At 40.2% G+C, this 14,596-nt stretch overlaps 1 long non-coding RNA gene across 1 annotated transcript in view; it reads left to right on the plus strand.

The window, feature by feature from the left end:
* Window positions 1–13,411, plus strand: part of LOC110122369 (uncharacterized) — a 43,424-nt gene extending 30,013 nt beyond the window's left edge. Inside the window, exon 3 of the long non-coding RNA XR_002309219.2 lies at window positions 12,597–13,411. This is a non-coding gene — a long non-coding RNA (uncharacterized lncRNA). The remainder of the gene's footprint in view (window positions 1–12,596) is intronic.
* The last annotated feature ends 1,185 nt before the right edge of the window (window positions 13,412–14,596 follow it).

Raw genomic sequence — 14,596 nt, forward strand, 5'->3', positions numbered from 1 at the left:
ATGGAATATTACTCAGCCATTAAAAAGAATGAAATAATCCATTTGCAGCAACAGGGATGGGCTTAGGGATTATCACACTAAGTAAAGTAAGTCAGAGAAAGACAAATACCTCATGGTATCATCCATGTGGTATCATTTATGTGTGTAATCTAAAATACAAAAATAGAAATAGACTCACAGACATAGAAAACAAACATAAGGTTACCAAAGTAGGGGATGAATTAGGAATTTGGGATTAGCAGATACACACTACTTACTAGATAAAATGTCTATCATCATAAGTTTAAAGAAAATCACTGCTTCCAAATCTCTCTTGCTGCTTCCCATAATTTTTGTTTTGTTTTGTTTTCATTTTCATTTGTCTTAATATATTTTAATTAATTTATTTTACTTGGAGGCTAGTTACTTTACAATATTGTGGTGGTTTTCACCATACATTGACAGAAATCAGCCATGGGTGTTCATGTGTCCCCCATCCCAAACCCTCCTCCCACCTCTCTTCCAATCCTATCCGTCTGGGTCATCCCAGCGCACAGGTTTTGAGTGCCCTATTTCATGCATTGAACTTGGACTGGTCATCCATTTCACATATAGTAATATACATGTTTCAGTACTGTTGTCTCAAATCATCCCACCCTCGCCTTCTCCCACAGAGTCCAACAGTCTGTTCTTTACATCTGTGTCTCTTTTGCTGTCTCACATATAGGGTCATCATTACCATCTTTCTAAATTCCATATATATGCATTTAATATACTCTATTGGTGTTTCTCTTTCTGAATTACTTCACTCTGTTTAATAGGCTCCAGTTTCATCCAACTCAGTAGAACTGATTCAAATGCATTCTTTCTAATAGCTGAGTAATATTTCATTGTGTATTTGTATCACAACTTTCTTATCCATTCATCTGCCATGGACATCTAGATTACTTCCATGTCCTAGCTATTGTAAACAGTGCAGTGATGAACACTGGCATACATGTGTCTCTTTCAATTCTGGTTTCCTCAGTGTGTATGCCCAGCAGTGGGATTGCTGGGTCATATGGCAGTTCTATTTCCAGTTTTTTAAGGACTCTCCACACTGTTCTCCATAGTGGCTGTACTAGTTTGCATTCCCACCAACAGTGTAAGAGGGTTCCCTTTTCTCCACACCCTCTCTAGCATTTATTGTTTGCAGACATTTTGATGGCAGCCATTCTGACTGTCATGAGATGGTACCTCACTGTGTGATTTGCAAATCAATGCAAATGTGATTTGCATTTCTCTGGTAATGAGTGATGTTGAACATCTGTTCGTGTTTGTTAGCCATCTGTATGTCTTCTTTGAGAAATGTCTGTTTAGTTCTTTGGCTCATTTTTTGATTGGGTTGTTTATTTTTCTGGTATTGAGCTGAATGAGCTGCTTGTATACTTTTGAGATTAATTCCTTGTCAGTTGTTTTGTTTGCTATTATTTTCTCCCATTCTGAAGGTTGTCTTTTCACCTTATTTATAGTTTCCTTCATTGTGCAAAAGCTTTTAAATTTAATTTGGTCCCATTTGTTTATTTTAGCTTTTATATCCATTACTCTGGGAGGTGGGTCATAGAGGATCTTGCTGTGATTTATGTCAGAGTGTTCTGCCTATATTTTCCTCTAGAAGTTTCATAGTTCCTGGTCTTACATTTAGATCTTTAATCCATTTTGAGTTTATTTTTGTGTGCAGTTTTAAAAAATGTTCTAGTTTCCCTTTTTTACAGGTGGTTGACCAGTTTTCCTAGCACCACTTGTTAAAGAGATTGTCTTTCCTCCATTGTATATTTTTGCCTCCTTTGTCAAAGATAAGGTGTTCATAGGTCCATGGATTCATCTCTGGGCTTTGTATTTTGTCCCACTGATCTATATTTCTGTCTTTTTGCCAGTGCCATTCTGTCTTGGTGACTGTACCTTTGTAGTATAGTCTGAAGTCAGGCAGGTTGATTCCTCCAGTTCCATTCTTTTTTCTCAAGATTGCTTTGACTATTTGAGGTTTTTTGTGTTTCCATGCAAATTGTGAAATTATTTGCTCTAGTTCTGTGAAAAATACCACTGGTAGCTTGATAGGGATTGCATTGAATCTATAGATTGCTTTGTGTAGTATACTCATTTTCACTATATTGGTTCTTCTGATCCATGAACATGGTATGTTCCTCCATCTATTTGTGTCATCTTTGATTTTTTTCATCAGTGTTTTATAGTTTTCTATATATAGGTCTTTTGTTTCTTTAGGTAAATTTATTCCTAAGTATTTTATTATTCTCATCGCAATAGTGCATGGGATTGTTTCCTTAATTTCTCATTGTTTCCTTAATTTCTCTTTCTGCTTTCTCATTGTTAGTGTATAGGAATGCAAGGAATTCCTGTGTGTTAATTTTATATCCTGAAACTTTACTGTATTCTTTGATTGGCTCTAGTAATTTTCTGGGGGTGTTTTTTTAGGATTTTCTATGTAAAGGATCATGTCATCTGCAAACAGTGTGAGTTTTACTTCCTCTTTTCCAATCTAGATTCCTTTTATTTCTTTTTCTTCTCTGATTTCTGTGGCTAAAACTTCCAAAGCAATGTTGAATAGTAGTGGTGAGAGTGGGCATCCTTGTCTTATTCCTGACTTTAGGGGAAAAGCTTTCAATTTTTTGCCATTTAGGATAATGTTTGCTGTGGGTTTGTCATATACGGCTTTTATTATGTTGAGGTATGTTCCTTCTATGCCTGCTTTCTGGAGAGTTTTTATCATAAATGGGTGTTGAATTTTGTCAAGTGCGTTCTCTGCATCTATTGAGATAATAATATGGATCTTATCTTTCAATTTGTTAATGTGGTATATAACCTTGATTGTTTTGCAAATATTGAAGAATCCTTGCATCCCTGGGATAAAGCCCACTTGTTCATGATGTATGATCTTTTTAATATGTTGTTGGATTCTGTTTGCTAGAATTTGTTGAGGATTTTTTGCATTTATGTTCATCAGTGATATTGGCCTGTGGTTTTCCTTCTTTCTTTCTTTCTTTCTTTTTTTTTTTTTTTGTGGCACCTTTGCCTGGTTTTGGTGTTAGGGTGATGGTGGCCTCATAGAATGAGTTTGGGAGTTTACCTTCCTCTGAAATTTTCTGGAAGAGTTTGAGTAGGATAGATGTTAGCTTTTCTCTAAATTTTTGGTAGAATTCACCTGTGAATCCATCTGGTCCTGGGCTTTTGTTTGTTGGAAGATTTTTTATTTCAGTTTTGATTTCTATGCTTGTGATGGGTCTGCTAAGGTTTTCTGTTTCTTCCTGGTTCAGTTTTGGAAGGTTATACTTTTCTAAGAATTCATCCATTTCTTCCAAGTTGTCCATTTTATTGTCATATAGTTCCTGATAGTAGTCTCTTATGATCCTCTGTATTTCTGTGTTGTCTGTTGTGATTTCTCCATTTTCATTTCTACTTTGGTTCTTTTGATTCTTCTCCCTTTTTTCCTTGATGAGTCTGGCTAATGGTTTGTTTATTTTATTTATCTTCTCAAAGAACCAGCTTTTAGTTTGTTGATTTTTGCTATAGTCTACTTTGAATCTTTTTCATTTATTTCTGCTCTGATTTTTATGATTTCTTTTCTTCTACTAACTTTGGGGTTCTTCATTTCTTTTTCTAGTTGTGTTAGGTGTAAGGCTAGGTTATTTATTTGATGTTTCTCTTGTTTCTTAAGGTGAGCTTGTATTGCTTTGAACCTTCCCCTTAGTACTGCTTTTACTGAATCCCATAGGTTTTGAGTTGTCACGTTTTCATTTTCATTTGTTTCTATGCATATATTTATTTCCTTTTTTATTTTTTTCATGATTTGTTGGTTATTCAGAAGCATGTTGTTTAGACTCCATATGTTTGTACTTTTAATAATCTTTATCCTGTAGTTGACATCTAATCTTACATTGTGATCAGAAAAGATGCTTGAAATATTTCAATTTTTTTTAATTTACCAAGGCTAGATTTATGGCTCAGGATGTAATCTATCCTGGAGAATGTTCTGTGTGCACTTGAGAAAAAGGTGAAATTCATTGTTTTGGGGGTGAAATGTCCTACGGATATCAGTTAGGTCTAACTGATCTATCGTATAATTTAAAGTTTGTGTTTCCTTGCTAATTTTCTGTTTGGTTGATCTATCCATAGGTGTGAGTGGGATATTAAAGTCTCCCACTATTATAGTGTTACTGGTAATTTCCCCTTTCATACTTGTTAGCATTTGCCTTATGTATTGAGGTGCTCCTATGTTGGGAGCATATATATTTACAATTGTTATGCCTTCTTCTTGGATTGATCCTTTGATCATTATGCAGTGCCCTTCTCTGTCTCTTTTCACAATCTTTATTTCAAAGCCTATTTTACCTGATATGAGTGTTGCTACTCCTGCTTTCTTTTGCTCTCCATTTGTGTGAAATAGCTTTTTCCAGCCCTTCACTTTCAGTCTATATGTGTCACTTGTTTTTAGGTGGGTCTCTTGTAGACAGCATATATAGGGATCTTACTTTTGTATCCATTCAGCCAGTCCTTGTCTTTTGGTTGGGGCATTCAACCCATTTACATTTAAGATAATTATTGACAAGTATGATCCCATTGCCATTTACTTTGTTGTTTTGGGTTCATGTTCATACAACCTTTCTGTGTTTCCTGTCTAGAGAAGATCCTTTAGCATTTGTTGAAGAGCTGGTTTGGAGGTGCAGAATTCTCTCAGCTTTTGCTTGTCTGTAAGAAAAAAAGCACTCAATATGCCAGCAAATTTGGAAAACTCAGCAGTGGCCACAGGACTGGAAAAGGTCAGTTTTCATTCCAATCCCAAAGAAAGGCAGGGCCAAAGAATGCTCAAACTACCACACAATCGCACTCATCTCACACACTAGTAAAGTAATGCTCAAAATTCTCCAAGCCAGGCTTCAGCAATACGTGAACTGTGAACTTCCAGGTGTTCAAGCTGGTTTTAGAAAAGGCAGAGGAACCAGAGATCAAATTGCCAACATCCGCTGGATCATCAAAAAAGCAAGAGAGTTCCAGAAAAACATCTATTTCTGCTTTATTGACTATGCTAAAGCCTTTGTGTGGATCACAATAAACTGTGGAAAATTCTGAAAGAGATGGGAATAACAGGCCACCTGACCTGCTCTTGAGAAATCTGTATGCAGGTCAGGAAGCAACAGTTAGAACTGGATATGGACAAACAGACTGGTTCCAAATAGGAAAAGGAGTACATCAAGACTGTATATTGTCACCCTGCTTATTTAACTTATATGCAAAGTACATCATGAGAAACGCTGGGCTGGAGGAAGCACAAGCTGGAATCAAGATTGCTGGGAGAAATATCAATAACCTCAGACATGCAGATGACACCACCCTTATGGCAGAAAGTGAAGAGGAACTAAAGAGCCTCTTGATGAAAGTAAAAGAGGAGAGTGGAAATGTTGGCCTAAAGCTTAACATTCAGAAAACTAAGATCATGGTCTCTGGTCCCATCACTTCATGGGAAATAGATGAGGAAAGAGTGGAAGCAGTGTCAGACTTTATTTTTTCGGGCTCCAAAATCACTGCAGATGGTGACTGCAGCCATGAAATTAAAAGACACTTACTCCTTGGAAGTAAAGTTATGACCAACCTAGATAGCATATTTTTTGTTGTTGGCTTTTTGTGGGTTTTGTTTTTTGTTTTTTTGCTTTTTTTTTAGATAGCATATTAAAAAGCAGAGACATTACCTTGCCAACAAAGGTCTGTCTAGGCAAGGCTATAGTTTTACCATTGGTCATGTATGGATGGGAGAGTTGGACCGTGAAGAAAGCTGAGGGCCGAAAAATTGATGCTTTTGAACTGTGGTGTTGGAGAAGACTCTTGAGAGTCCCTTGGAGTGCAAGAAGATCCAACCAGTCCATCCTAAAGGAGATCAGTCCTGGGTGTTCATTGGAAGGACTGATGCTGAAGTTAAAACTCCAATACTTTGGCCACCTCATGCAAAGAGTTGACTCATTGGAAAAGACCCTGATGCTGGGAGGGATTGGGGGCAGGAGGAGAAGGGGCCGACAGAGGATGAGATGGCTGGATGGCATCACCAACTCGATGGACATGAGTTTGAGTAAACTCTGGGAATTGGTGATGGACAGGGAGGCCTGGCATGCTGTAATTCATGGGGTTGCAAAGAGTCGGACACAACTGAGCGACTGAACTGACTGAACTAACTGACTGAAGAAAAAAGCAAAAACCTTGTCTGTAAAGCTTTTGATTTCTCCTTCATATTTGAATGAGATCCTTGCTTGGTATAGTAGTCTGGGTTCTAGGTTTTTCTCTTTCATCACTTTGAGTATGTCCTGCCATTCCCTTCTGGCCTGAAGAGTTTCTATTGAAAGATCAGCTCTTATCCTTATGGGAATCCCCTTATGTGTTATTTGTTGCTTTTCCCTTGCTGCTTTTAATATTTGTTCTTTGTGTTTGATCTTCATTAATTTGATTAATATGTGTCTTGAGGTGTTTCACCTTGGTTTTATCCTGTTTGGGACTCTCTGGGTTTCTTGGGCTTGGGTGGCTATTTCCTTCCCCATTTTAGGGAAGTTTTCAAATATTATATCCTCAAGTATTTTCTCATGGCCTTTCTTTTTGTCTTCTTCTGGGACTCCTATGATTCGAATGTTGGGGTGTTTAACATTGTCCCAGAGGTCTCTGAGGTTGTCCTCATTTCTTTTAATTCTTTTTTCTTTTTTCCTCTCTGCTTCATTTATTTCCACCATTCTATTTTCCACCTCACTTATCCTCTCTTCTGCCTCAGTTATTCTACTGTTGGTTCCCTCCAGAGTACTTTTGATCTCATAATGCATTATTCATTATTGTTTAACTCTTCTTTATTTCTTTTAGGTCCTTATTAAACATTTCTTGCACCTTCTCAATCCTTGTCTCTAGTCTATTTATCTGTAACTCCATTTTGTTTTCAAGATTTTGGATCATCTGTACTAGCATTATTCTGAATTCTTTTTCAGGTATACTCCTTATATCCTCCTCTTTTGCTTGGTTTGGTGGGCATTTAGCATGTTCCTTTACCTACTGAATATTTCTCTGCCTTTTCATTTTGCTTAGATTGCTGTGTTTGGGGTTCCCTTCCTGTAGGCTGTATGTTTGTGGTTCCTCATTATTGTGGAATCTGCTCCCTGTGGGTGAGGTTGGACTCTTGGCTTGTCAAGGTTTCCTGGTTAGGGGAACTTGCATCTGTGTTCTGGTGGGTGGAGCAGGATCTCTTCTCTATGAAGTGCAATGAAGGGTCCAGTAGTGAGTTTTGGGGTGTCTGTGGGTTTGGCATGGCTTTGGGCAGCTTGTCTTTTAATGCTTAGGGCTCTGTTCCTGCTTTGCTGGAGAATTAGCATCATATGTCTTGCTCTGTAACTTGTTGGCTCTTGGGTGGAGCTTGGTTTCAGTGTAGGTATGGATCCTTTTGGGTGAGCTCTTGTCTACTAATGTTCCCTGGAATCAGGAGTTCTCTGATGTTCTCAAGTTTGGGCATTAAACCTCCTGCCTCTGGCTTTCAGCTTTATTCTACAGTAGCCTCAAGACTTCTCCATCCATACAGCACAGAAGATAAAACATCTAGGTCAATGGAGAAACAGTTCTCCACAGTGAGGGACCCCCAGAGAGGTTTGCAGAGTTACATGGAGAAGAGAAGAGGGAGGAGGGATATAGAGGTGACCAGGAGGAGAAGAGGGGGAGTCAAAAGGGGAGAGACCAATCTAGCCAGTAATCACACCCCTAAGTGAAAATGGATTCTGATGAGATTAGATTCTTAAAGGTACAGAATTGATAACAAATACCAAAAAGCAAAGATTAAAAATCTAGAGTAGAGGTTAGACTCTCAAAAAAAAAAAAATTAAAAATACAAAACAAAATCAATCACAAAAAGTATAAAATATATATATATGAAACTTGCTTTAAAAATAGGGTGTTTTTCTCCCACAAGGTAATAGTATGTTATAAAAATGAAAATGCAAGGAGTAATAAAGAACTTATATTTTTTAAAAAATTCAAAATTGATAATAGTAAAAATATATCTAGGAATTTCTCTGGAAGTGTTGTGGGCATGTGGGGTCAGTTCAGTTTCAGATAGTTCCTTGTTCCAGCTTATACTTCTTCTCAAGGTCATGGGCCCCTTCCAGTGCTTGGTCAATTCTAACTACAGGGTTTTAATCTGTTGCACCTGTCACTTCCAGAGCAGTTCCCTCTTTTTTGTTTATTTGGCTTCCTCTGTTTGCAAGTCTCTTTGGGGTCTAATTTCTACCCTGACACAACAGGGCGAAGGTGGTCACTTATTTAGGCTCACTTGTTCAGAGGTGTTGTGGGGAGTGAGGGACACTGCAAACAAATATCGCTGGCGTGTGCGGGGATTGCTTGCAGTGGATGAACCACACTGGCTTTGCCCCAGCGCAAGGCGGCGTGTGCTCCCCTGGTCTCCACTGCTCAGGCTCCAGGGTGCCCTGCGGGGGCACTGTCTAAAGTGGGCCCTGCATTTTGTGCACTTCCCAGGTCTAAGCCACTCAGGTTCTCGGGCACTCTGCAAGGGCACAGACTCGTCTGGGCATGAGTTTAGTGCCCTTCCTAGGTCCGCGCAGCTCAGGCAACACCAGGTGCTTGGTGTGCACACTGTCCCAGTTGAGCGTACATCGTAATCACCTCCCCGGTCCTGGCTGCTCGGTGTCCCAGGTGCACCAGGGGAGTACCATCTCAGGTGGCTGTGTGTCTCCTCTGGGGAGCCCATCTCAGGCTGCGACCCTCCTGGCAGATGTCTACCATCCAGGATCCCAGGAGGATGTGGTTCGCATTCAGGACTGGTCCTTACCCTAAGCACTGATTATGCAGCCCACACCTCCCTGTCCAGCTCCCGACTGCTGGTGGCAGATGCGAACGACTAGGCTACTTCTCTGCTGGCAGCTACGTATTTTGTGGGTGTTTTTTTCTTTTCCTCTCCCAGTTATGTTGCACTCTGAGAATCCCCACAAACCCGCCTGTGAGAGGGTTTCCTACTGTTAGGAAACTTCTCCTTCATGACTCCCTCCCCAGGGCAGGTCTCCATCCCTCTCTTTTCTCTCTCTTTTTGTCTTTTATATTTTGTCCTACCTCCTTTTGTAGAGAATGGGGTGCCTTTCTGGGTGCCTGGTGTCCTCGGCCAGCATTCAGAAGTTGTTTTGTGGAAGTTGCTCAGCATTCAAATGATCTTTTGATGAATTTGTGGGGGAGAAAGTGGTCTCCCCGTCCTATTCCTTGGCCATCTTGGGACCGCCCCCAGGGGCTCTTCTTGACCCAAGGATTGAAACCGTGGGTCTCTTGCATTGGCAGCTGGATTCTTTACCACTGTGCCACCTGGGAAGTCCATGAAGGGCTCTAAAATATGCCAAATCTCTCTTAGTTGCAAGACTCAGAAAACCAACTTGAACCTGCTTAGGCAATTAACCATTGGAACTCAGTTACAGATTCAGAGATAAGCACATTAATAATCTAAAGGTGGGGACTGTACAGCATTAAATCCCAAGCTCAGGACTTCTGAGCTGGGGAGTGATGGGTGACTGTGTGGTTGAAGAGACAATGCCTTGGTGTGTGAAGAAGAAACCTACTGTCCTGGTTCATTTCTGATCCTAATTACCAGTGTGACCTTCGGGAAGCCTCTTCAATTTCTTTCTTGTGGACAAGCCAAGCATTTTGGGCCAGACCAACTTTGCCCATTATCCAACAAGTCACTTCCTCAGAAATAATTTAAGTTTATGCTACTAAAGTAGGCATGAAAAATGACTTAACTTTAAAATGACAATCTCTTAACTTTAAATGACTAGTCTCACCATCAAATGACCTGATTTAAAAAAAAATCTCAGTGATATCAAATACTGTTCATGTTAAATATACACATACACACAAACACAATTGTGATATTTTCAATTTCAAATAAATCCTAAACTAAAAGTTTCATATTAAAACAATTCATCTTTGATTCTGAAGCTCACTCAATTCAGTTCAGTTCGGTCACTCAGTCGTGTCCGATTCTTTGCAACCCCATGAATTGCAGCATGCCAGGCCTCCCTGTCCATCACCAACTCCTAGAGATTATTCAAACTCATGTCCATCAAGTCAGTGATGCCATCCAGCCATCTCATCCTCCGTCGTCCCCTTCTCCTCCTGCCCCCAATCCCTCCCAGCATCAGGGTCTTTTCCAATGAGTCAACTCTTGGCATGGGGTGGCCAGAGTATTGGAGTTTCAGCTTCAGCATCAGTCCTTCCAATGAACACCCAGAACTGATCTCCTTTACGATGGACTGGTTGGATCTCCTTGCAGTCCAAGGGACTCTTCTCCAACACCAAGAGTCTTCTCCAACACCACAGTTCAAAAGCATCAATTTTTTGGTGCTCAGCTTTCTTCACAGTCCAGCTCTCATATCCATACATGACCACTAGAAAAACCATAGCCTTGCCTAGACAGACCTTTGTTGGCAAAGTAATGTCTCTGCTTTTTAATATGCTATCTAGGTTGGTCATAATTTTCCTTCCAAGGAGTAAGCATCTTTTAATTTAAGCTCACTCAGAACCATCCAAATTCAATACAGAATGTAACTTCCCCCTGTATCAGATTTAAGACCTGAACTTTTGATGAATTGCCTACAAAGTTGAACCCTCCTCTCTCAGAAACTGAAACATGTCTGAAGAATAAGCAAACACAAACTTAAAAACTTGAGGAAAAAAAATTGCAGTTTTAAATGAGAAATAAATTGTATTTTGCAATCCAGTGCTTGATGTTAATAGCCTGTAGCGAGGTTCAGACACAAAACATCAAACATAATGGAGCATACACTTCCTCACTCCCCCTTCCTGGAGCAGTGCTTCTGACCACCACAGCTCCCTTCTCTGCAGGGGACCAGAAAGAGCTTCTGCCAGCAGACAGACCACAATGAAGTCCTTGATGGTGTCCCCAGTTGAGGCCTCGGTTTTTACCAGACCAGTATTGTGTTGTGAAGCAATCTGTTGTGCTGTGACACTTTAGTGACAAATCAGCTCATAATGTGGAGCTGGTAATGAAAGGCGAGAGCATGGGAATGATAATTTAAATTCAGAGATTGCTATTTCCAGCCTTTTTCATTGAAATTATAATAAGAAGAGAAAATGAGAAAAGTTGTAGAGGAACAAAAAGTTGTAGAGGAATTAGCACTGGGAACTTGAAAGACAAGACAATAGAAAAGGACCTTTATGGTCACATCCCCTATTAGGTGCCCTTCACAAAACTTTAACCTATCCAGGCTCTTAGAGCAGTTACGGTTTGCAATAGAGAATAACAGGCAACATCTACAGTGGAAAGCAGTGACAGTGTTGGTCACTCAGTCATGTGTGACTCTTTGCAACTCCATGGACTAAAGCCAGTCAGGGTCCTCTGTCCCTGGAATTCTCCAGGCAAGAATACCGGAGTGGATAATCATTTCCCTCTCCAGGGGATCTTCCCAACCCAGGAATTGAATCCGGGTCTCCTGCATTGCAGGCGGATTCTTTACCAGCTGAGCCACCACAATAAAATTTTTTTTTAAAAGCAAGCATTCTTAAAGCAAATATAAAAACCAAGGGAAAAAGCACATCAGAGACCATTTTAGGACAGATGAAGGAGCATCAAATTTGAAGTCATTAGGAGCATAGATTCTGCCCATTTCCATACACTTTTATTTTCTGGGACATGTTATTTACATTCTCTAAGCTTATTTCTCAAAGTTCATCTATAAATTGGAGCTGATATTAGCACCTATCTTATAAGTTTGTTCTTAAGGTATTTCATAGAAGTGCATAAGTAGCTCTGTGCAAAGCACATATTGCAATGTGTTTAATAAACATTATTGATGTTTTTATTATTTCTGTATGATCAGCCATTGTAGCACAAATTCCTGTTTCTGTCTCCAATATCCATTATCCTATTCTTATTTTTAAATGAGCCCCACTTTTGTGTAGGTGTTTATTCCTCAGAGATTATGACCCTCTCCCCAGCTCAGGCTAACTCTTAAGAAGCCCAGGACAACCCCAGCTTTCGGACTCCCCTGCCAGTGATTGTGTCAGACAAAAGCAAGGAGGCACGGAGCCAATGAGACATGAGGAAAGTCTGTCAAGGGGGGGTTTCTGGGAAAGGTTTCATCATTCTTTTAAAAGGGATACCTGGGACAAAATGACCTTTCATATGTTGGATGCTGCATCTAGATGTAAAGTCTGGAATGATGCAGGCATCCTGTGACCCTGAGGGGAGTGACTTCCAAGGACAAAGCCAACAAGCCAAGGATGTCAGGAGCAGAGAGATGGGAGGAACTTATGTTCCTGATGAGGCCATGGAACCACTGAATTAGCTAACAATGGAAGAACCACCTTGTCCTGGGATTTTTTGTTAAGATCAAAAGTAAATTTCCTTATTGCTGAAGCCATTTGGGCCAGTCTTTTCCTTATAGATGAAAGTCTCCTAACTGATAGAACCAAAGCACAAAAACAAACCAGGAAAGAAAGCGTCTTATGACCTCAGTGTTGCCTCTAAAGTCGACAAAGTTATCTATTCCCTGAGAATGTTAATTATTCTCCCATTTTCGTCTCTCCAGTTACCCATGAGGGACACCACAAAAGAACCATGAGAAGTCTAACTCCCAGCATCTTAGGAAAGCTTCCCCCATGAAAGACTATGGTTCCCACCTGCACTCTCTCCTCTATGTGGGCAGCCTCACTTCCCTCCTGACTCCTGACCAGCTCCGGAAAGCAATGAGCATGAAGAGAGAAACACACCAACTTCAAGGTGAAATAGGTGGCAAGGAGAAGGCTGGAGGAGAAGAGCCTGTGGGCATGGAAGAGGAGGCACGGGGACACATGTTGAGTGATGCTATCCAAGGGCCTCCTCACCTGCTAACGGGATTATGTGGGGGTCCTTTCTCAAACCTCAAGTAGAGCAAAGACCTAGAACCATTCAGAGCTCATGAACATCAGCTTACCTCCCCATAGAGGAAGGATTCTGCAAAGAAATGCATCCCAGTGCAATGCAATGCTGGCAGGAAAACAGTCTACATGTCTGTGTGGAAGTTCTTTGGCCTTTTTTTCCATTTGAATTCACATTACCTAGCTGTCTGCCTGAAACATCCAACCACAGAAGTTTTTATCTATGGGGTTTTTTTTTTTCTAAATTCTCCTACAGGTTTTTCCTACAGGTTATAATTCTCATCTCAGAGTAATTTCCACAATTTCTTTCTGGCTTTGAGGTGGTATTCCAATGATTGTTATGGCTTATGTCAGCTTGACTTTTTCATGCTCCATAAATCAATTTCATTGTCAGATATGGTGAAGGTTTCTCCCCGCCTCAGCTTACTCTACAGACCTCAGCTCCCACACCCCAGATATTAGCTTTAATTGTGTAATTTAAATAAGAATGGGCCTCTTATCCCCTCTTTCTTTCTCTGACTTGAAGCCAATTGTCTAGTTATCTTAATAAAGAAATAAAAAAGGAAAATAAAAAAACCAACCAAAGAAAGAAAGGTAAGAAAACCCTATAAACCTTTTGCAAATATCTAATTCAAAAGCACTGAAGGGTAATGCAGAATTTTAAATTTCTTTTATTTTCCTTCTTTAAAAAATATAACACATAAGATGTTTTCCCTGTCATAAACTAAGGCAATTTGGAAGTATATTGACTAAAAAGTGAGAGTTCTTTGCTACCAAGATCCACCAAGATAACAACTATGAGTTGAATATAGATCTTTTCAGAAATTTCTATTTACATTTATGCAGATAAAAGTTAGGTGGGAATTGCTTAGCAGAGGGAGAAATTGGAGGGTAATCATAGGAGTATTCCTTGTATGGAAGGGGTACAACATCAAGTTTAGTTAGTATTGGTAAAGTTAACAAGACCTTTAAAGAGACTGAGTTACAACAAGAGGAGAACTCAACCAAGGAAAGATGTGCACTTTTTAAATTACTAATGTTAAGACAGGCAAAAGACAGGAAGGGATTTGACCAAATAGAAGGAAAACTCTTGGTAAAAGTGGCAATGTGCATAATGCATTCTCCATGCTTAAGCTCGTGGTAATTGCATTCTAGTGAGATGAATCACAGACAAATGTATGAATAGTGATTAGAAGAGAGGGGTGTTACAGATTCCAAGTAGGTTTACTGTGATGGGTGGTCCAGAGAGGCGTTAGGAAGGGGTTAGTGCCTTACAAAAAAAAATGTCAAGAGAAAAAAGGACACAACGACTCCAACAGGGCTACATCACAGGTCTGCCTGCTCTAAGAGCTTCTGGGCACCACTGACTTGTCATCTTGGGGCTTCCCAGGTGGCGCTAGTGGTAAAGAACCCACATGCCAATGCAGGATGCATAAAGAGAGGCAGGTTTAATCTCTGGGTCAGGAAGATCTCCTGGAGAAGGAAGTGGCAACCCACTCCAGTATTCTTGCCTGGAGAATCCCCATGGACAGAGGAGCCTGCAGGTACAGTCCATGTGGCTGCAAAGAGTCGCACATGACTGAAGTGACTTAGCACACACATGACTTGTCATATCGGCCCTCTGTTCCCCAACCTGGGTCAGAGATGGCATGAAGTCAAACACCAAGTTTTT

The sequence above is a fragment of the Odocoileus virginianus genome, chromosome 1, assembly GCF_023699985.2.
Source record: "Odocoileus virginianus isolate 20LAN1187 ecotype Illinois chromosome 1, Ovbor_1.2, whole genome shotgun sequence".
In the NCBI taxonomy this organism is placed as follows: Eukaryota; Metazoa; Chordata; class Mammalia; order Artiodactyla; family Cervidae; genus Odocoileus; species Odocoileus virginianus.